This window comes from Sapajus apella, unplaced genomic scaffold (assembly GCF_009761245.1).
Source record: "Sapajus apella isolate SASKATOON/1434 unplaced genomic scaffold, GSC_monkey_1.0 scaffold33, whole genome shotgun sequence".
In the NCBI taxonomy this organism is placed as follows: Eukaryota; Metazoa; Chordata; class Mammalia; order Primates; family Cebidae; genus Sapajus; species Sapajus apella.
Window position 1 is genome coordinate 2,882,447 of NW_022436973.1, and position 22,406 is coordinate 2,904,852.

The 22,406-nt window shown below is 48.2% G+C and overlaps 1 long non-coding RNA gene across 1 annotated transcript in view; it reads left to right on the forward strand.

Moving 5' to 3' along the window:
* LOC116562682 overlaps positions 1-22,406 on the forward strand; it is a 92,605-nt gene that overhangs the window by 9,186 nt on the left and 61,013 nt on the right. The window contains exon 2 of the long non-coding RNA XR_004274055.1: positions 3,384-7,308. This is a non-coding gene — a long non-coding RNA (uncharacterized LOC116562682). The remainder of the gene's footprint in view (positions 1-3,383; positions 7,309-22,406) is intronic.

Sequence of the window (22,406 nt, forward strand, 5' to 3'; positions counted from 1 at the left end):
GGTAGTGATGGCTGAGGTCTAGAGAAGAGGAGGGGAACCTAAAAATTAAGGATACAGATAACATTAATAGTCATGTACATTTATAGAATGTGTTGGTGTCGTTCAATAGGAGAGAAGCTTGGGATTCTAGCTCGAATTTAATTCCAAGACCCAGTTCATTTCACCAGCCCAAAGATGAAAGATGCGTCTGGTGGGGAAGGCTTTGGCTGTGATCTGGAAGGAGGAGGCAGCTGAGCCTGGCTCTGTGGTACCTTTGCTTGCAAGTGCATGAATGAAGGAACAAGGGGCTTTGATTAGCCCGGTAACTGCAGACGCTCATGTTCCTGCACAGAACGTTTTTGCATGTACACATGTATCCTCTATGCGGTGAAAGAGGCTTTGCTCATGTGGGGTGCCAGAAGAAACCCACTGCATGGTTTCAGAGACAAAAAAGTTCATGAACTCCTGGCTGGTGGAGGCCCTAAATCCGGTGGCCTGACTCCCTTTGGAATCGTCCCAAGCAGACTGACATCCTCCATCCTTAGCCTCTGACCTGGGGAGGGTCGAAACTCGTGTTGGCTTTTCTTCCCCGGAGCACAGAAGCACAGACACTGACCCAGTGACCAATGCCATCACATTGCATCCAGAAGCCAAAGTGCTTCAGGACGGTTTGGAGTGACCAGCTGCATCTCGGAGAGTCTGACAATCCCAGAACACAGTCGTAAAGGCACACTGACACACAGATATACAGACACCTACACCCTGCATGCACATTGTTGCCCACATTGATGGTGCGGGTACTGCCGTTGAGGCACTGTCAGTTCCCGTACCAATCCACCAAGTGAGCACTAACCCGCCCGGGGCGCAAGCGGGCGAGGGTTAGGCGGAGCCGGCAGCTCCTTGGAGGAGGCCCGGGCTTCCCGAGCCTCCAGGGCGGACTCGCACAGCAGGCAAGCCCCGGCCACGTCTCGGCCTGCTGCCTGCCGTCCAGACCCGCCAAGACGCCCTAGAGCCTACAAGCCCAGGAAAAGCAAACTGGGTCCCAAGGCCCTTTCGCACGTCCCACCCCAGCGGCACCCCGCCGCCGTCATCCTCCTTTTCCGTTCCCACCGCTCCCCGTGGCTCGCGGGCTCCTCACAATCCTTCACATCCCGGGTGGAAAATCCTTCCAGCGCCGGGAGTCCTCCAGCCAGCACCAATCCCACCTAGACAGGCTGGCGCCTGCACCCGGAGACGCACTCAGAGACAGACACGCTCAGACACCGGGACGCACGCACGGAGCACACGCAGGCCACCGATCTAGGGCTTCGCAGCGGACCGCGCCCCTAGCTGGAGTGGCTGCCGTCCAGTCCTGGGCGAATCTCGCCTCTTGCGATCCCGGATCTCAGGGATGTGCGGGAGGCTTTGCGGGCTGAATCTGCCGCCGCCACCTTCACCGAGGCGGTTCGGGGAAGGCGCTTGACAAGGGCTTGCTGGGAGCCTCGGGTCCTCGTGCACGGGGACGGGTGGGAGCCTGAGGCCCCATTCCCTTGCCTCCCGGCATCCTTTTTCTTTCTGTAATATTTCCCATTCTTTTAGCCCGTCCTTCGTAACCTCTTTCATTGCAGAAAACTTTCTCCTTCCGTTTTCATTTCTCTTCTGCTTTTTATCTCCATGCTGCCTGGTGGGGAAGGGCTGCCGAGCCGGGTCTAGAGGCGGCTGGAGTGTGCGGGGGGAGAGTCTGGAGTCCCCCGAGCACCGCGCAGCGCTAGGGCCAGCTGCTCCGGGATCTTGTCTTGACTGTTCCGACTATCCCGCTTTTCCCTTCCAGGTTCCCCCGGTGGCTTGATTGGCTGGGGATCGGCGCCCCGCTGGCCGGGGAACGGGCACCGGTCTGCTCCGGCTCCCACGGAAGGGATCTCCGGGAAAGCTAAGCGTGGGCCTCTTTTAGTGGGTCAGGCAGGCTTCCCTCAGTCCCAGGTCTCTGGGCATTTCTGTGGCAGGACAACACCCCTGCCTGTCAAAGGGCACTGGACTCCTACCTACTGCTTCAGCCTGTGCCCGCCCAGGGGACTCCTGGACCCACACTGCAGTGGGAACTGCCAGGAACCACGCCAGATCCACCAGGCTGGTCACTTGGCTTTCTCTGTGACCTGGAGTTGCAGCTTCTGCCACACCAGAGAAACCCCCTACTCCTTTGCTCTCCCATCCCCACTCCCCAGGCTCTTCCTCTCCGGGCTTCTGGAGACAGTGGGTTTAGAGTTTCTGATCATTCCCTTGCAGGCTTTCAGATGCAAAATGTGCATTCTGGGCCCTTCTGTTTTCAGAAAGGAAAACTCTGAAGTGGCTTCTTGCGTAACCCTTCCCTCTGCAGCCTGCAGTCTGCTGGCCTGGCCTCTCATCCCAGAGATAGTTGTGTTTGGATTTGTTATGTAAGGGAGGGAAGATTAGAGGTTTGCTCTGCTCCTCCTCCCCCCACCAAAACAAAAGTCCTCAAATGGCACATCCAGTAGACAGCATGGTTTCCAGCAACCCTCCTAAAAGAAGTCAGCCTGGTTGGTGGAGCTGCTCTGTGCTGCTACCTACCCCAGTACATGCAGAAGACAATCCAGCTGCAGTGAAGGGACAGTCCTGCATCCAGGGTGTACCTGGTCCGTGGAAGCAGGCATCACTGGGCTTTCCAGGCTAGGCTTTCCTGGCCTAGAAGCCTAGCCTTATTTTGGTGAAGACGGCAGCTACTATGGCTGAAATTTTATTCTTTCTCTAGTTCCTGCCCTTTGGAGCATGTGTCCAGATCGTGGAGAGCACCTCTTTCAACTGGCGAGCACCTTCTCTATAACTCCTCTGCATCCCGTATGCCTCCTTCATTTCTGAACACCTTTACCACGTTCTGTCAATTTCCTATGCCTCACACTTAGTCTTCTTAATGTCTTCCTCCATTGTCTTACGCATATTATCCTAAATGATGCATACTAAAAGATAATCCTTTTAGGATAATATAAGATGCATTATATATATTATCCCAGAATGCCTCCTAAAAGATACATTTAGATAAGAAAATCAGAGCTCAGTGTTCTCATTCGGAAGAATTAAAATACATCAGATAAGTTACTACTTCAATGCAGAAAACCACCTATATTAATAATTTGTTATGAGGCCAAACTCAGTTTTAGCTGCTTTTCTGCATTCTTTGCATGTGAAGTTACTTTCATAAAAAATACGAGCCATTCATTATACATTCTTTCATATTTGTATCAAAAACGGATGTTGTCTTTGGGCTAGAGGGACAGCTTTAGAGGCAGTGGGAGGAGCTCTGGTACTTTCTGGAAGAAACCAGTTTCAGCATCAGCAGGAAGATGAAACCCACAAATCCACTGTTTATATTGTTGTGTTTTCTGTTTTGGAGATCTGTACAGCTTACCTAGGCTTGAACTCCTCCCAGTAAATGGACAGCAGCGTGGAAGAATAGAAGCTGCCCATTTCAGAGGTTTGGAGCATGAGGCAGGCATTGATCATAGCCCAGGACTCCATCAGATTCAGGAGCCACAGCTGCCCTTACTCTCATGCCCCTTTGTTTCTTCTCTGGATCTGCCACCTTCACTTCCCTGTTTCTGCTGGTGTTACAGGCACCTGAGCCTTACTCTACAAAAGATTATGGTCCTGGACTGACCTGGGGGCTCACTTCTGCCTGTTCTGAGTGGACAGAGAAGGGATGCGCTTCCCGTTGCTGGGCTTGACACTATCCTACTTTGTGTTCTGGGAGCCGGAGCATGGCACACATGTCCCTTTCTGTGGATAATGGGCAGACAGGTCACATATCAGAAATGTGGCCAAACTGTGAGATTAGTTCCATTATTACGTTTCACTTAACCCTGTGAAGCATGGGTTACTGTTATCTGCGGGTCAGAGATGAATAAAGCCCAAAGCGGTTACTATTTTCTCAATGTTACCCTATGGAGGAACTAGAACTTGAATCCCCACCTATCTGATGCTGAAATTTGTATTTTTGTCACCAAACTTTACAAGTCCACTATGTCTTATCTGAAACACTCAGGTGGGGGAAAGTATGGAAGAGTGGGACATAGTCTTTGGTGATAGTTTCCTCTCTAATTCCCTCTGCAGAGGATAGTTACATTTATAAGGGTGTGCTTCATGCTCTCTAGTTATAAGATGCTCTCTTTGCATCTCCGGGCCAAAAGATGGGTGATGGGAAGTTGGAGATGCAGCCGTGCAAACATGACGACAAGAGTGTCAGAAACTGCAGCTCTGTTGCTCATTTCAATCGCTGGCAGAGGAGTATCGTAGTGAGAAGTGTGTGTGTGTGTGTGTGTGTGTGTGTGTGTCGTGGAGGAGGACACTTTGAGCATCATTGTCTTGGGACATTGGTAGTTTGCAATTAATGAACAGTTCTTTCACCTTTCATCTGTTCTCAATTGAACTTTCCAGTAAATATATCATAATTACCAGAGCAAGTGTTTATAGAAGCAGCAGCCTCTAGGTGAGGCAATTTTTATGGAATCACCCATAATTTAATGAAAGCTGTTTCTGGGATAATGTTGAAGCTCTAAACCTGCATATAGATATGCATATGCTCTTAGAGCAGGTGCATGAATAAACATGCATATGTATACACTCATGCTTACACACATGGAGGCAGACCTGCACACATGTTGGAGCACAGAATCCACATGTGTTCATTTGCTAGATACAAACTCATGTGCTCACATACATGCACACAAATATATACACATGCATTATACAGGTATGCATATGTATTCATGCCTATATGCAGGCATGTCCAAATACTCATGCACATGCATTTACAGTATGCATACAATATTCACAATTATGTGGACATAGCTGCATATATTCATACTCACATTGAAATACAATTGATTGCACATGTACACATGCTCTCCCAAAATGCATATGGGTCCATATACATCCTCACATGCACATGCATATATGCATGTGCAATTAAACACTGGCCTTTGCATTCATTCACAGACAGGCACCATGTAACAAGTGAAATGTGGTACTGGTGGGGTTAATGGAGGCCCCAGACTCCCATAAATATTAATATGAAGCACTCAAGCTCTCAAAGTGGGAGACAAAACCTCTTCCCACAAGGCCTTGTAAATCATGCAGCTGCTGCGTGTTACCTGTCAGATCCAGGGCTGTGCAGTCCAGCATTTCCTCCATAAGGGCGGCCACATACGTGCTGGAGCACACGGCACTGTCCGTGCCTAGCCAGGCATGCCAGCAAATGTGCCAAGGTCGGTCCCCACTCCTCGGATTTGTGAGCAGCAAAAGCAAGTATTTCAATGCTGCCGCCGCTGCTACTACAAGTGCAGGACTGGAGGAATGAAAAGGCATTTTGTGAATATCTGGGACTTGGTTTCTCAAGTAAAGACAGATGTTATTCTGTTGTTATCCTGGAGGGACACCATGTGGGGACCTTGGTGAGAAGGTGGGTGCAAAAACGATGTAGGGGTCCTGGGCTGAGTCCAGGTTTGGTGCAGTAGGGACTCCAGCCTCTGGTGATGCTCTCACCCAAAAAAATTTTGGGTCCCAGGAGCCTCCTGAATCCCAGTTCTCCACGGTGCTATAACCCTTTATTTAGTGAATACTCTGTTTCTAGTCCTGCCACCTAAAACCATTCAGTGGATCATTGAACAAATTGTTTGCCTTTCATGTGCCAGACACTGTGCTAGGTGCTGGCAATATAGAAATGAACCAAAACAGAAACAATGGAGTTTACAATCTATTAGGAGAGAGAGACATCAGTAAGATATTGTACTAATGAGCATACAATTCCTTCCTCCTTCTCGTCCTCCTTCTTCAATAGAGTCTCTGTCATCTAGGCTGGAATGCAGTGACCATAGTTCACTGCAGCCTCAAGCTCTTGAACTCAAGTGATCCTCCCACTTCAGCCTCCTGAGTGGCTGGGACTTAGGTACAAGCCACCAAGCACAGCCATGAGTGTGCAATTTCAAAAAGAGATAACTGATATGAAGAAAAGCCACCTGGCTCTCTGAGAGCATGCATAGGGCAGTGGAGCTGATGAATGGGTAAGAGTGATCAGAAAAGGCTTCCTGGAGGAAGTGATGTTTGAGCTGTTAAAGTCTGAATAAGAGTTAAACAAGTCAAAGAAGGAGGGGAAGAACATTTGAGATCAGTGTCACCTGATAAAACTTTCTGTGATGAGAAAAATTTTCTTATCTGTGCTATCCAATAAGATAGCCACTAGCTGCAAGTGGCTATTAAACCTTTGAAATATGGCTTATGCAGCTGAGAATCTGAATTTTAAACTTCATTTAGTTTTAATTGCATTTAAAATAAGTGACCAGGATCTCTATCTCCTCGGATTTTCTCTCCCTCTACTTTCTTGCCTTGCTCACTCTGTTCCAGCCACACTGACCACCTGTCTGTTTCTGGGAGAGGCTGGTTAGGGTTCCTCTTTAGGCAATTTGTTGAAGCTATTCCTTCTGCCCGAACCACTCTTCTCCCAGATAAACCTGTAGTGAAATTACTCAGCTCCCTCAAGTTCTTGCTGAAATCTCACCTCCTTTATAAGGCTTATTCTGACCACCCCATTAAATCTGGGAACCTGACTCCTTCTCCTTCTCTGAGCATCGCTGACCTGGCTTATTTTTCTTTTATATTTCTTTTCTTGTATTTTTTTTTCTTTATTTCTTTTCTTACAGCACTAATCACTTTAGAATTTATCAGATTATTATTCACTTCTTGCCTATTTTCTGATTCTGTCTGCCAGCATATAAGCTTTGTGAGATCAGTGTCTGATGACTGTTTTGTTTACTGATGTTCCTGAGAACCATGAATCATGCCTTAGTAGGACCATAACAACCCAATAATTGGTTGAATGAACATGTGTTGTGTAAAATGTGCTTAAAGAGGAAAGGGTAATATCTGTGAAAGCATGGGTTTGAGGTCCTGGCTCACCCTATCAATCAATCATTAATTTATCTGTCAATCATATCATCTATCTGTCAATCACTATCTACCTATTATCTGTCATTCACATCTATCATCTATCAATCATCTATTTCAATCACATCTGTCAATCATATCTATCAATTATCTGTTAATCATTATCTACCCATTATCTATCTGTCATTCATATATCACGTATCTGTCAATCACATCTACCTATCTGTTATAATCTATCTCCGTGTTTTTTGGTACTCTAAAAAATACATACTGCTAAAATTGTTTTTAAAGCTTATTTGTATGGCACCATCTAGAATCTTGTATACCATTAGTGGTGCACTTGGGGACACATTGTGGTGTCTGTGGAGAGAAAGAAGAAGCTGACATCTGATACGAGAGGTAGGTGGGGGAGCACTGGGGTGGGATTGCAGGGGAGGGGCAAAGGGAAAGGAAGGGGGCAAAGTAGAGCTCAGTCTTGTTTTTTCCCAAGTCCTGGTGGGTTTGGGGAGAGAAAGGTGAGGGAAGGAGCAATTAGAGAAGGGGTTTGGGATTCCAAAGGAAAAGAGCTAACCACCATCCCACCTGCTTTCCAAACGCCCCCCCTAATTCTCCTACTCCTCCTAATCCTTGCTCTAACTGCATGTAAAATAAAAATCCCCAGAAAACAAAAAACCAAAAAACTCCAAAACAAACCACTCCTCCTCCCTATTGCTTTCTGAGCTGAGAAGAAAGCCTCTTAAATACTTTTGTCCCCTTGACAAGTTATTTTTAAGAGGAAATAATGTCTCTAAATCCAACATTTATGGTGATATTTTTAAAAAAGAAAACACTCCACAAATCAGCAGCTCTCTTGTTTTAAGCAGTTGCTAGGGTTTGGAGACTGGCTGCTTGGTAAACACACTTTGTAAACACCCAGAAAGATTGTATTCAGTGTCCTCAAGTCAAAATCAACCTTTCCGAGCCCCTACTTTCTGTTTCACTGACACAGGAAGAGGCTCTCTAGAAGGAGAACCCAGATGAAGCGTGGCTCTTAGGCTTGCAGGAGGACATTTCTCGTGGGTAAGCAGGGCTGGGAAACCAGACATATCTGGGAGCAGCCATGTCCCCATTATCCTTTGTATTCCTCTAAAAACCTTTGGCTCTTTACCTTGCACTGAAAGGGGTCAGGTATAAATGTCACTAGGTCCATTTCACAGCTAGGCAAATGGAGTCAGGGGAACCTTGTCTCCAAGCAGAGCTGGGAGAGAATGTGTCTTCAGGTGCCTGCTAATACCAAATCACCTCCTTGAGTTCTTGCTTCAGTTTTTGAGAAACAAGTTGATTTCTTGGGGACAAATCTGATTTTGTATCCCCCCTCAGATACACTTTCCTGTCTATTTCCACACCACATCTTAGTTTGGAATATCCCCCTCCTTCCTTCTTGGTCAATTCCCAGAGTCTTATAACTCACCTCCGGTTCCCACCCTAGTCCTCTAAGACTACCAGGGTCCTCTTTCAAACCTGGATCATGTCACTACCTTGTTTGCAAAATCAACAAGTCATTGATCTTTGCCCCAGAAAAGAGCAATGCTTCAAAATGCAGCTCTGCCTAAACTATAGCTTTGGCATTCTGAGAGGCTGAGCTCAGACTCTGAGGTGATTTGGGGAAGATGGAAGGGCAGAAGCTGAGTGCAACTGTTTGTCCTGGCCATCACATAATCTTCTGAAAGGGATCCATATACTTGCCTGGCTATTAGCCTGTCCAGCTTCTGTTTTCTTCAAGGTCAACAGACAGTGACCTTGGGTTTTGTATGAGTGACTGAGATAGGGGATATTACTATTCCTATTTTCTGGATCAGGAAATGGAGTCACAGAAAGGTTAAACAACTTGCCCAAGGATGCACAGCTAGTAAATGCCAGTGCTAGAATTCAAACCCAGGCAGTCTGAATCTGGAGGCTAAGTTTTTAATCTTTCTACTTTTCTGAGGCCAAGGGTTGGATGATGGCTGAGGTAGGTGAATTTGTAACTGGCTGGAAAAGGCTTCTGGGATTTTATTCAGTGGAGATTTAACTTTGAGAGGAGTGCCCTGCTCAGCCAACTGTGCTTCCACTTCTTAAGCGATCTGTGTTTTGTTAGGGATATTGCCTTTAAATTAATTTTCTTGTCCTGGCATGGTGGCTCATACCTGTAATCCCAGCACTTTGGGAGTCTGAGGTGGGCGGATCACCTGAGGTCAGGAGTTTGAGACCAGCCTGGCCAACATGGAAAAACCCTGTCTCTACTAAAACAAAAATTAACCCAGTGTATAATTCCAGCTACTCAGGAGGCTGAGGCAGGAGAATCGCTTGAACCTGGGAGGCGGAGTTTGCAGTGAGCTGAGATCACGCCACTGCATTCCAGCCTGGGTGACAGAGTGAGAGAGACTCCATCGCAAAAAAAAAAAATTAATTTTCTTTGGCAATATTGGCACCTAGTTCTCCTCAGAAACCACTGATGGTTCCCCATGGTGTCCAGGGTGCATTTCCAATCCCTTAGCCTGGCCTTCAGGGCGCTGCAGTTCAGCCCTTGCCCCTCCATTCTTTACTCTTCATCCTGTGCTCTGGCCAAACCGGTCTCCAGTAGCTGCCTGGAGGTCACAAGCCTCCACTCCTTCATCTGAGCTAATTCCCCATGAAGCTCTCTGTCACTTGCAATCCTTCCCTCTTTGGGTCACCTTATCCTGCATCTCTCCTAAAGGAAGACATTTTCTTTCCTCTGAAATGCTCACTGGAGCCACATTGGGTACCAGGAAGAAAGTCGGGGTGCAGAACCAGGAGATATGGTAGATATGGTTTTAAACCCAACTTCTCTTCTGGCTGTCAGGACTTGAGCTAGTCATTTCCTCTGTCTGAGCCTCCTTTGTTGCCTCGTGGTAAGGTGGGGGAACATCTTGCCCATTTCTAGTTTTAGGAGGAATCCTTGGAGATAGAACTTGTCAGTGATGGTTGGTGTGTGGTGGCTGATGTGATTACAGTGGGCATGGCCGGGCTTATCGATGGTGTCTCCTCGGGAGGTGTAAGGTGGCTGGATCTGATTGTGTCAAAGTGTCTATGGCCAGGACTTACAGGAAGGGGCAGGAGCTTAGGAAATACTCCTAAAAGCAACCTGGAAGGAAGAAAGCCCAGACTCTGCAAGGCAGCCGGGGAGATCGTTATGCAGGTCCAACTGGTTCTATCCTCTGGCCAAGATCTCGGGTTCAATTTGCACTGAAATTAATTGGCAGGGAGGATCCTGAAAGGTGGGGCGCAAACCCCAACAGGAGCTCCTGGGAAGTGGAATTTGCAGTTGTGAACGTACATTGAAAGGAATCTGGAGTTTCAGCCCTGAGTGCAAATAGTCTTACCCCCACACCACAACAGGTTTTTTTTCCAGATGCTCAGAGCCCTGACTAGGGAAGGAAGATTTGCATAGTTGCAGCGCAGACTTGCCTCCCACCTTAGGAACTACTTTACAGAGTCCTGAGACTGAGGGCTTGGGTCCCTAACTTAGTGACAACACAGCCAGTTTTTAGTGTCTGTGTTTCTGTGAGTCTGTGTGGGTTGTTTAACCTGGTATGCATGTGTGTGTGTGTGCACATGGGATCATGGAAGAGGGTGTGTACGTACACATGCATATATAGCCACACAGTAGTGTGCCTCAGTGGTTAAGATGGGGGGCTGAAGTCATGCTGCCTGGGTTTGACCATCACCTCTGCACTTGCTGGTCCTATGACCTCACACATATTATGCCACCCTCTCATGGTTTCAAATTTTTCATCCTGTGAATGGAACTATAATACTGTCAAGTGTTAAAGCTCTTGTGAGAATTAAGTGAGATAATGCAAATAAAGTGCTTAGCACAGTTTCTGATGCATAGTAAATGCTCAATAAATAGTGATTGCCATTTTCATTGTGTGATAAATATGATGTAGGCATTGTGGAGAAAAGTGCGGGCTCTGAAACTCGAGTGTTACCTCTAACCCATTCCATTTGTATGGTCTCAGACAAATTACCTAACCATCCATGTCTCAGTCTCTTCCTCTGTAAAATGGGGATAATACTTGGGTCTACTCCATAGGATTATTATATCATAAAGTGCTTAGAACAGTGGCTGGTGGATACATGGGGCTCTGTTATTATTGCCATCATGATCCCCTCCTCCCCCTCCCCCTCCTCCTCCTTCCTTTTCCTCCTCCTCCCCCTCTCCCCTCCTTCCTTCTCCTCCTTCCTCCTCCTCTTCCTCCTCCTTCCTCCTCCTCCTCCTCTTTTTCCTCTTCTTCATTGTCATCTTCACTGCCATAATCATAACCTTGCCAACCATGATGGGTGCCCACTTACTCCTCTAGAGGACAATCTGCTGGTGAGGAGATCTCTAAGGCACTTAATTTGTGCTTAGATCTTAAATAAGGGCCCAGTGAAGTTCCCAAATGTCATCTAGGATAGCATGTAGTCTTGAGTTCAAGTCCTGCCCTGCTGCCTTGGCCCCTTTGTGCACAAAGTGGGATCAGCTACAGCTGTCCTTCTCAAGATGACTCTGAATGATGAGTGAGGAGCCAGCTCCTGACCCACGCTCTGCCTTCTGTAATGATACCTGGCTACATCCCCTGACAGAAGAGGTGCAAGAGCTCAGCTGGCCCAGCCTCCTGGGCTCTCAGCGCTCACTGCTCACTGTTGTCCACTCTTGCCTCCTTGTAAAGGGTCTCCATCCAGCCCTTAGGAGAGCAGGGGCTAACCTTCCTTGGACCCAGGCAGGAGGTTCTTACTGGGGGAGGGGGTGGGGTCCTTACTTTGACATATTAGCAAGACCCTGGCTTCTGCAGATTGACAGTCCTGGCCTGAAATTCTGGCTCCACCCCCTGAGTGGCCTGGGGAGGTCAGGTAATATCTCTAAGCCTCACTTTCTGCATATGCAACATGAATAGAATCACGGTAATCCGACAAGGTGGCAAATGAAAAATGAGGGTGAATGAGAAAATGCACATAAGGTATAAGCACGGTGCCTGGCACAGAGGGGATGCTCATCAGTAAATATGGCCCTTTCTCTACCTTTCCCTCCTACATCCTCCTAACCTAGGAGAGTTCCAGGGGACAGGAGATGGTGAGATGCTTGAAGGGGACAAAAGGGCTCAGACATGCTCTCCTAAAAGCGGAGAAAAGCCTGGGTTCCTCTGAGGGTGAAGTTGAGAATGGGTCAGGCCTGAGTTCGAGGTCTGTTGAGGTCCATCTGCCTCTCCAGGGTGTGTGCTCACCATGCCCTTCCTGGTGTCCCTGGGATCCAAGAGAGTCATGAACAGGGATACAGGCCACTGCCCAAGAGTTTGAAAGTGAAGTGTATATGTAGGTTACTAAGAACACGCTTAGCTTCTTGCACAAATCCACTCATTCACTCATCAAACACTCGGCACCTGCTCTGCGCTCAGCCCTTCTGCACCCCTGACTCTGCTGATTACCGTGCAACCCAACCATAACTCCATGTGACTGTGAGTGGGGCTTCCAGAGGGCTTTGCCAAGTCCTCCTGCTAAGTGGCTTAGCTAGGATTTGAACCGAGATCTGTTGTGGTGCTGGCTCCAGAGTCTGTCTTCTCGGAGTCTGGCATCTTGTGAGGGATGTTTGAGCCTTACGAAAACTCAGGGTGCAGGGTCAGGAAGGTGGATAAATTACATGGAATGGGAGCCAAGAGAAGGATAAGAGCTGGCGGTGTGGATGGAGCAGGCTTAGGAGAGGAGGCAGCCTTTGTGTTTGTCATCAGCTAAGACAGATGGAGCTGGAGGACAGGCCTCTCAGTGGAGAAATTAGCCTGGGTGAAAACTCACAGGTGGCAATAGATGGAGTTTCCAGAACAGCAAGTGGGCCCTGTGTGGCTGGGGACTGGGGTGCTGGACAGCTGGAACTAGGAAGCAGAGGCTGCACATAGGTCCTAAGGGGCCTGGAGTGCCAGGGTAAGGAGTCTGGGTATGACCCTGCAGGGATGAAAAGCAGCTGCCGCATTTCTGCTGTGTGACCCAGCCCACGGCCACAGTTGTTTGGCCCAAGTTGGGACAAAAGCCTCATCTCTGGGAAATTGGAGTTTGGATTCTGGGTACTGGTCAGAGTGTGGTGGGAGCTTGAATGGGAAAGGCTGAGAACAGGGAGCCGGGAAGCCTCACCCAGGCCTTGTGCATAAGTAGCCATAGAAAGGGTCTCTGCAGAGAGGGAAGGGCAAAGCAGACATGTAGAGAATGCCAAAAAGGTTGGAGGTGGCTTAATGAAGCTCTATAATAGAGTGAGCCAAAGCATATTAAAAATTTGTCAAAAAAGACCCCCTAAACAGAAAACAAAAACAAAAGGCAGAAAATAAAAGCAAGGTAGATGAGTAAGATTGAACCAGAAGTGACATGGTGACATAAAATCTGTGTTGAGATGGGCCAAGAGTTGATGCTGGGCCTCCTAGTGGCTAATGGGAAGAGGGAAAAAAGATCAACTGTAAGACCCATGGTATTTCTCAAGGAAAAGCAAACCCAGGAGAGATTTAAATATTACTGGTTCTGGGCTGGAAAGAAATTTCTCTGGTGGCTTGTCAAATACCTGGGAAGATTTTTGGTCAGAGGGGACGTGGATAGAAGCGGCAGACTTTACTCTGGGAGTCAGAAGACTGGATTCTGGCTCTAAAATCATACATGAACTTGGGAGGTTGCTTAGCCTGTCTGAGACAGTTTCCTCTACTGTAACACGGAGGCATGTGCTGTGGAGGGCTGTGAAGCTGATATCACAGATGCGGTCAAGTAGCAGGCACACAGTAGCTAGTCAGGAAAGCTAGCCTGCTTTACTCCCTCCCTCCAAAAGCTGCCTCTCTTTAATTAAACTTTTTATTGCTCTTTTGCCCTCTCCTGCCTTTGGCCAGCTCCTCCTAAGGTCCACCCACTGCCCCTGGGACCAGGACACAGCCAGGCGGCTGCTGGCATGGTGCCTCCTGAAATCAGCAGGGCCCACAGCTCCCTGCTGGGCCTGTGTCCACAGCTGACCGTTCTGCAGAGCCAGGCTCTGCCAGCCTGCAATCTCCCAGAGCCTCCTCTGTGCTCAGCCCTGGGCGGGGCTGAGAACTCTGCCCCCTAGCCCAGCCAGCCCCCATCATGTGCTCCCGTAGCACCTTGTACACCTCTTTCCTGCAGAAATCTCAGGAATGGATAAAGAGTTGTCTATGCTAGAACACACGTTTCACAGAGCTGGGATGTATGGGGCACCTGCACAGCACTTGCAGAATAGGTGCTGTATGCTGCTGGAGTGAACGAATGGATAAATGGAATGAATTAAATGAAATTTTGTCATGGCTGGTCCTGTGGGGTCAGGAGATCACTGTTTCCATTTTATGGTTAAGAAACTTCATTTCCACCTCTTTACCAATTTCTACTTGCCAAAATTTTCCTCCCTTAGGAAGGCCAGGACTAAAATTTTAGATCGGGTCAGCTACTCCCCACCTCCACCATTGTTAACCCCTCACATCTCCACAGTTTGCTCTGATTCCCTTGTTCCTATATTCATCTCTTAACTCCCAGCTGCACCACTTACATAATGTGCAGGGCCCAGGGTAAAATGGAAATAAAATAAAATTTTCGTTTAAAACTTACTAAGACATTCAAGATAGCAAAAGCAGAGCATTAAACCAAGCACTGCCCTTTCTAATTTCAGAGTCCGGTGTGACTACACAGATTGCCTGCCCCTGAAGCTGGTCCCATCTCTGTGGCAGCATGGACAGCGTAGGTCTGGTTTACTGCCGCCTCCTCCTGGCCCAAGCCTCATGCAGTGCCTACTCTTCATTCGCATCTCCTTTAAACATCAAATGAATAAATGAAGGAAAGAGGATGCAAAAATAGACGTTAAATAACCTCCGGAGCTTTAGCTTTCCCATCTGCAAAAGGGGATTATCTCCCTTCCCAGGTAGGTACGCAGTGATGACTCTGAGTCTTGTGGCCACTGAATCGTGTTACACATGTCCTGAATCATCTGGAACCACATGTCCAGGTGGCCAGAGGACAGAAGTCAACCCTGCATGGGGCAGAGTGAGGCTGACCTGATCAGGTCAGTGGACTCTGCTCTCTCTAAGTGGCCAGTGGGCCTCCTATGACGTACTTATATCTGGCTGGAGCCCAGGGAATGGGGATAGGCTGTGGCCTTCGTCTTCCTCATAAACCCTATTTAGTGAGCACCTACCATGTATCAAGTCCTGCAGTAGGCACTTTGCATGCATCATCTTTTATCTGACTTCATTTTGCAGAGAGGGAAGTCAAGGGTCAGAAAGTAACAATGCCACATCCAGGGGCAGTCAGTGGTCAGGGGCACTCAGCTGTGGAGGCTGGATCTGCCATGGCCTAGACTGGGGCTTGCTGAGAACAAATAATGTGCACTGAAAGGGGGAATTGCGCATAGAGCTCTGCCTGCGTTGCTTGTGCATGTGTGTGGGGCTCCAGAAAACATCCCGTGCTTTGGCTTTAGATGCTGTTGAATTTCTCTGGGGCCAGAGCAGCGACTCTCCAGGCAGACCTGCTAGGTCCCTGGGGCTGGAGGGGGCACAGATTTCCCACCAGCCTTGACTCGAGTCAGTATCAGGAATACCCAGTGGTACCGAAACTGTAAGACAAGCACTGGTGATTTTCCTGGTGTAACATTTTTACACAAGCTTTTGCCATATATTTCCTTTTTTGTCTTTGTTTTTTCTGATTAAAGAAGTAATAGTTTTTAAGCTTAAACTTGCACTAAGACTTTTGGGATGCTTATATAAGCTTGTTTTAAAAAATTAAGAAAATGTACAATGTAAACAGAAAAAAAAAGACTCAGAGTCCTGAAACTCTTTTCTCCCTCTACAAAACCGTCATAAACTTGTATATGCACACAGCCCCCAACATGCACACATACACCACAGAAACGGATACCATGTGTATAATCCACATATATCACACACACACTCTCGCATATACCATCCCCCCACACACATATCAAATGCACACACACACCATGTGCACACACCACACATGCACACGCACCACATACACACACCACACACATACCACATGCACACACATTATACACCACATACATACGCCACATAGATACCACACATGCACACACACATACCATATACACACAAACACGTGGCACCTGCATACCCACACATACCACATTTTTTCACTCTCTTTTCAAAGACTACAGAGGCCAAAAGCCAACTGCCTGCTTTGAAAACTGGGGTTTGAACGTTTTTACATAGAGCTTACGCTGTGCATTTGACACAGGCCTCACTTCTCCCTGGGGTCTCACATCTGTCCACTTTCTACCTTGTGCCTTGAAAACATTTGCATTTTAAAACTTGGCAAGATAGACACTTAAAAAAAATGGGTCCAATCCATAGTTGGTGCTACGACACTCACTTTTTTCTTTTGTTTAACAATGGGTTTGGGACATCTTGTCTGTACCAAGTCTGACCTCATGCTTTTTCACAGCTGCTTGGTGTTCTGAGAATTTGCAATTTGAAACATTGTCCTTTATAAAAACGACGGCAGTGGGCATCCTCTGGATTAGAAAGTGTGAAGCAGGAGACTTCAGAGACATGCTTGGCTTAGGCAGAGCACTGTGGTCATGCTCGCCAAACTGGGGGGATGGCTGTGGGCACTGGCTTTAACTTTCAGGTGAACCTGGGTGGGAGGCTCTGGGCCCTTGGGAAGGGGCACGGGGCTGGGTTCTCCAAACTGGGACCCACTCTGTTACACTGATTCCCACTCTCCCGCTCCTGGATTCACACTCTTTCCTATCCACAATACCGCCCCCCACCAGCACCTAGTCACAGTCCCTGATACCAGTATAACCTTCCCTGCCATACACCCCAACTACTGTGGTAATTGTGCACCTGACCTCTAGCTGTGGAGGGGGCAGGTTGAAACACTTACCGAGCCCTCACTGCAGGCCCCGCTGTCCTGGGAGCCTCGTGTGTTGTTGCCTGTGGTCCTCAGAAAGTTTACAGGTAAGGAATCTTGGAGGTTTAGACAGGGAGCTGCTTCTGCACAGACACATGGAGGGGCAGTGGCAGAGCCTAGTCCACACCTTGCTGCCCTTTTGGATCTGGGAGAAGTTGCCCAAACCTGGCCACATGTGGGACCTGGGGCTCTTAGTGGGGCTGTAGCTTGTCCACTGTGGGTCCAGTTGTCTGCAGCCTCTTTCAGTGCAAAGAGCCCCAGAAGAGACGCTCACTGACGTGATTCCACCAGAACAAATTGAGAGCCACGAGGGACTGTTTCCATCATTCCCCGGGCTAGAGGCAGAATAATGGCCTTCCAAAGATGTCCACATCTTATCCCCGGAATCTGTGAATATGTTGCCTTATAGTGGTGAAAAAGGACTTTGCGGATATGGTTAAAGTCAATAACTTTGAGATGGAAAACACTGCCTGGATGATTTGGGTGGAACAAATGTCGTCACCATGGTTCTTACAAGTGGAGAACCTTTCCCACGTGTGGTCAGAGGGAGATGTGGCCAAGCAAGTCGGGTTAGAGAAACGCAACGGTGCTGGCTTTGCAGATGGAGGAAGGGAGGCAACGAACCAAGGAGTGCAGGTGGCCTCTCTAAGCTGAAAACGGCAAGGAAATTAATTCTCCCCTACTGCCTCCAGAACTGAATGTTGCACCGATGACGCTGTGAATTTAGCTTAGTGAGACCTGTGCCAAACATCCAACCAACAGAATTGTAATGAAAGCTATAATATAGAGCTACCATTTATCCAGAAAAACCCATTGTTCATCCACAGGGCCCTTCTCCAATCATACTGCACACATGTTCATGCATACACAATTGATGCTACTAGTGAACTTGGAATGAGTGCTTATGAGGTCAGGCATGTTTCTAAGTAATACTATTAAGGATAATTCTATTAATACAGATACTAATGATAGTAATGGTGTTGAACACCTCAGTTCTGCCCACCACTTGCCTTCTGCTAAGTGCTATGCATTTGTTAAGTCATTCAATCCTTATAGCCATGCTAGGAGGCAGGTCACTCTTCCTTTACCCATTTTACATCTATTCATTATACTGGTGGGGAAACCAAGACACAGAGAGGCTAAGTAACTTGCTCACGATCACACAGCTAAGAAGAAACAGAGCTGGGATTTGAACCTAAGTCATCTGGGTTACATTTACTTACTCATACAGTTAGAGACATGCATCCCTTTATATTTACACTCACAATCACATACACACATTTCACGCTGTTCCAACCAGCCTCCCTTCCCAGACTCTGCTCCCCTCCCTGGCCTTTCCCCCAGCAACCCCTATCACTGGATAAGGGGCATGAAGCACTAGGTAGATCAAACAGCCTGGAATCCCCGGCTCTGAAAGGGGTTTTCTAAGATAGGTCATGTCAAATCTTCAAACAATGTATCTGTCAAGAAAAAAAAGTTGCAATTTTTTTTTTTTCCTGGATTTTACATCTCCTTTTATGAAACTTCACTCATTTCAACCAGATGATTGGTTCCATGTGTAATTAAATGTGAGTCATTGTGTCAGGCTTGGCAGAATTCTTCAGACCTGTCAGCTCACAGAAGAGGGAGGGACATTTTGGGATATCGTGTAGCTGGGCTGTGGTAGAGTCTGACATGCAGTCCCCAGGTCCAGAACAGCCCGCCCTGCCCCCCATCCCTGCCCCCAGGGTCCTGTGTTGGGCTGGCTGGGCAGGCGGGAGCGGACTGCAGAGGTAATTGGTGCTTTCAGACACCCCACAGCTAGGGAGTCACCATCCCACCTCCTTACCTGCCTGTAGGGCAGGGCTGGGCCAGGCCATCAGGTTCCTGGGAACTGGTTGCGCCGGTTTGGCAGCAGTTATTACCAGGGCTCTCTGGGAAGAGATGGAGACCCAGGGGAGGAGGAGGGAGGGGATGGAGGAAGGGATAATGGCGATGGAAGGATGGAAAAGGGGAGGGACTGAGGAGGGCAAAGGGGATAGGAATTGGGTAGGATAGCAGAAGATGGAAAATCATTTTGAGAAGCTTCCCCTAAATCATCAGCAGCCCGAAAGATGGTAGCTGAGTCTTGCCCTGCTTCTGAGGCTCCCCACTCAGTCCAGTCCAGGGTGTGGGGGACCCTAATTGAATCTGAGATGCCTTGCGGGGAGGAGGTAAGTGGGGCATGGAGTTCACTCCATGGGGATCCTGAGAAGTGATGGGCCTGCCTACGCAGCCAGTTACCTGGGCAATCTGGCTGAACACAGTCACCTGCCTTCCTGTTTCCAGCCACTTTGGATCTAATTACCAAATAATTAAGGCCCAAGTCATTTTCTACTGTTATTCTCCATTGTCCAATCTCATTTATCAACCCCCAACTGCCTTCTTCTGACCCACTTAATTCTTTCCTCTCCCTCCTTCTCTTTTTTTCCAACACGCATCATACAGCTGGCCCTGTGCTGGAGCTTGCAGCCCAGGAGTTTGGCTCAGCCTGCCTGGCCAAGGGACTCACAGGAGGCATCTCAGGGGAGGGGACATTTGGGCCGAAGGATGAACAATGTGGAGAGATGGTGACCACATGGGGCCAGCACAGCGAATATCCACTGAGTGCTCACTCCACGCCTGTCTCGCCTCCTATCCCTTCTCAGGGAATTCTCGTGAAAACAGTATGAAGTAGGCCTGGTGGCCCCAGTTCTACAGTTGAGGAAATCAGTGTTCAGAGAGAGGGGATAACCTGCCTAAGGTGACACAGTTGGACTCAGGGACAGCGGTGGGATCCAGATCCCTGTAGGGCTGACTCAAAACCCCATTGCCCCATCCACTAGAGATTCCTCCGCTGGGAAGGGTGTTCCAGTCTGGGGGAACTGAACGCACAGAGGCACAGGAGGGTAAAACCAGTTCAGAGAAGCTCCAGTGGTTCTGGACTGTCGGAGGGTGCCCGCGCCCCTGTGGGAGAGCGGCGTGTGGGGGGCCAGACTGGGACAGGCCTTGACAGCCAGACTAGAGAGTTTGGACTTTGTCCAAGAGGCACCAGGGAATTTAACCTGGGAGCACTGGAGGCCTGAGAGGCAGGATGCTTGGTGCTCGGACACAGACCGGCGGGCTTTGAATCCTGACACAGCCTGTCTTACACACTTACTGCTGCTCGACCTTCAGCAAATCTGTTGACCTCGTGTGGCTCCTCATGAGGCGATGATAGAAGCTACTTCATGGAGCTGCCTGAGCATGGAATAAGTGTGGCGTTTAGCACGGAGCCTGGCATACCATAAGGGCTAACAGTTATTCATGTTTTCTTTCAGGAAGCTTGCAACAGGGGTTGTACGAGGGGTTCTCAGGGAGCCCCAGGAAGGGTGGTTTTGATTTCCAGAAGAGAGATATGGAGGCCTCTGGAGGCTGAGATGGGGGGACTTCTACAGCTCAGGGTGAGAGTGGGCCTGCCGGCTCTGAGAGGCTGGGCAGGGGACAGTTCTCCCCCAACCCCCGTGGCCAGTCTTCTTGCCAGGAGTGATGGGGGAAAAGACAGAGATGCCAAAGGTTATCCATGGGGGCCCAGCTCCTCCCAGGGAGCAGATGTCAGTTGTTGGAGCTGACAGTTCCAGGAGGAGGACAGAGAGCAGCCCCAGATCCTGTTTGCCTCCAGGGTAAGGGGAGGGGCAGAGCTGCTGCTTCAGGCAGGCTGGATATACCTGCTGTTGCTCTGTGTGCACAGATTTGGCCTGGTCTGAGTCTCACGGCCGCTGGGCCTTTCCTGTCTCTGCCTGTTCAGTTGAAGAGGTGGAGAATGTTTCAAGAAGTGCCATGGCAGCCGGGTGTGGTGGCTCATGCCTATAATCCCAGCACTTTGGGAAGCCAAGGCAGATGGATCATGTAAGACCAGTAGTTCGAGACCAGCCTGGCCAACATGGTGAAACCTCATCTCTACAAAAATGCAGAAAAATTAGCCAGTCCCAGCTACTCAGGAGGCTGAGGCAGGAGAATCGCTTGAACCTGAGAGGCAGAGGTTGCAGTAAGCTGAGATCACGCCACTGTACTCCAGCCTGGGCGACACAGCAAGATTCTGTCCCCCCTCCAAAGAAACCAAAGAAGTGCCATGGCTAGGAGGCTGGCCTCCAGCAGGGACCCCTGGCATGTGCCATGGGAGCACCCCCGACCCACTGGGTAGCCCCCGAGGGCTACATCCTTACAAAGTAGCTTTGGTTAGTTTGGAAGGGGACTGACTGCTTTTTAAAGCACAGATATCATACCCATGAAGCATCTTTGACCAGCGCCAACTTCACCAGTGGGCACAGTAGGCACTGTACCTATAGCCTGCAGTACTTTCAGGGATCCATGGAATTATTTTTATTTCTTTAAAATCAGCAGAAAAAAATGTTAATATAATGCATCCTGGATTATATTCATCTTTATATTAATAGCCAGAAATTAGAATTTTTAATATATTTTTATGGAGAAAAGTTATGTAAAACATAAAAACAAAAGTTCCTAGGGGCCCGTGAAAATCATATGCAGCCTGGTCTTTGCACTTCCTTCTCCTGCAGGACAAGATCCCAAGAGTCAAAGAACTCAGGTGTTGGACTCACATGGAACTTGGTTCAAACCCTGATTCTACTACTTACAAGTTTTGTGACCCTGGGTAAGCTACTTACCCTCTCTGAGCCTCTGTTTTCTCATTGTAAAATGAGATAAAGAATGAGTGGAAGGCCTTTAGCAAGGGTGCCCCTGAGCACATAAAGAGCATCCAAAGTACCAAATCTGTCAAAAAGCTATCAAAGCTATCAAAAAAGGCAATCAGCCTGGTGGTCAAGACCATTCACTTTATAGATATTTACTGAGCACCTGCTATAGGTCAAGCTGTATGCTGGGTACCTCTATCATTTGGCCCCTCCCTGTTCCTCAGTCTCTGCAGACCCTGGTCCCCACTCCACAAACGTCTGTATCTTTATCACTCCACTCACCATTCCTGTCTTACAAAGATCGTAAGATTCCTTGTCTAATTTCCCTTTCCTTTCTTTATCTTTACTTCCTTGCTTGCCACTGGGTCCCTGGAATCTTCCTCTTGACCTGGGCAGGCTGCCCTACCTGACCCAGTGGAGATCAACTACCATTTTCTCACCTTTTTCTCACTGTAGGAGCAGCTGCCCCAAACTCTGTTCCACCCACATCCGCACATCCCGGTGAGTCCCCGCTGGACACAAGACCCACCACTTCCTCCTTCTTTGCAGAGCCATATCCGAATTCAGCCCTGAAGTTATCTTCTTTAACTTTTCCCCAACAATCTGCAGAAACATGGGTCAGGTAATCTCCCATTTGAAATGTTGACAACCTCAGCTTCCTAATAAAATAAAAACCTGCTTTCTATCTTTTTCCTGCCAAAGGCATCATGAATGATTGATTGATTGATTTAAAGAAATTAAAACATGTCACATAATTTTATAAGCAACTTAACCACTCATACTGGAGCCTGGATACCTGACATAAAGATTCCAGCTTTATTTTTTATTTTATTTATTTATTTATTTAAAGATGGAGTTTTGCTCTTA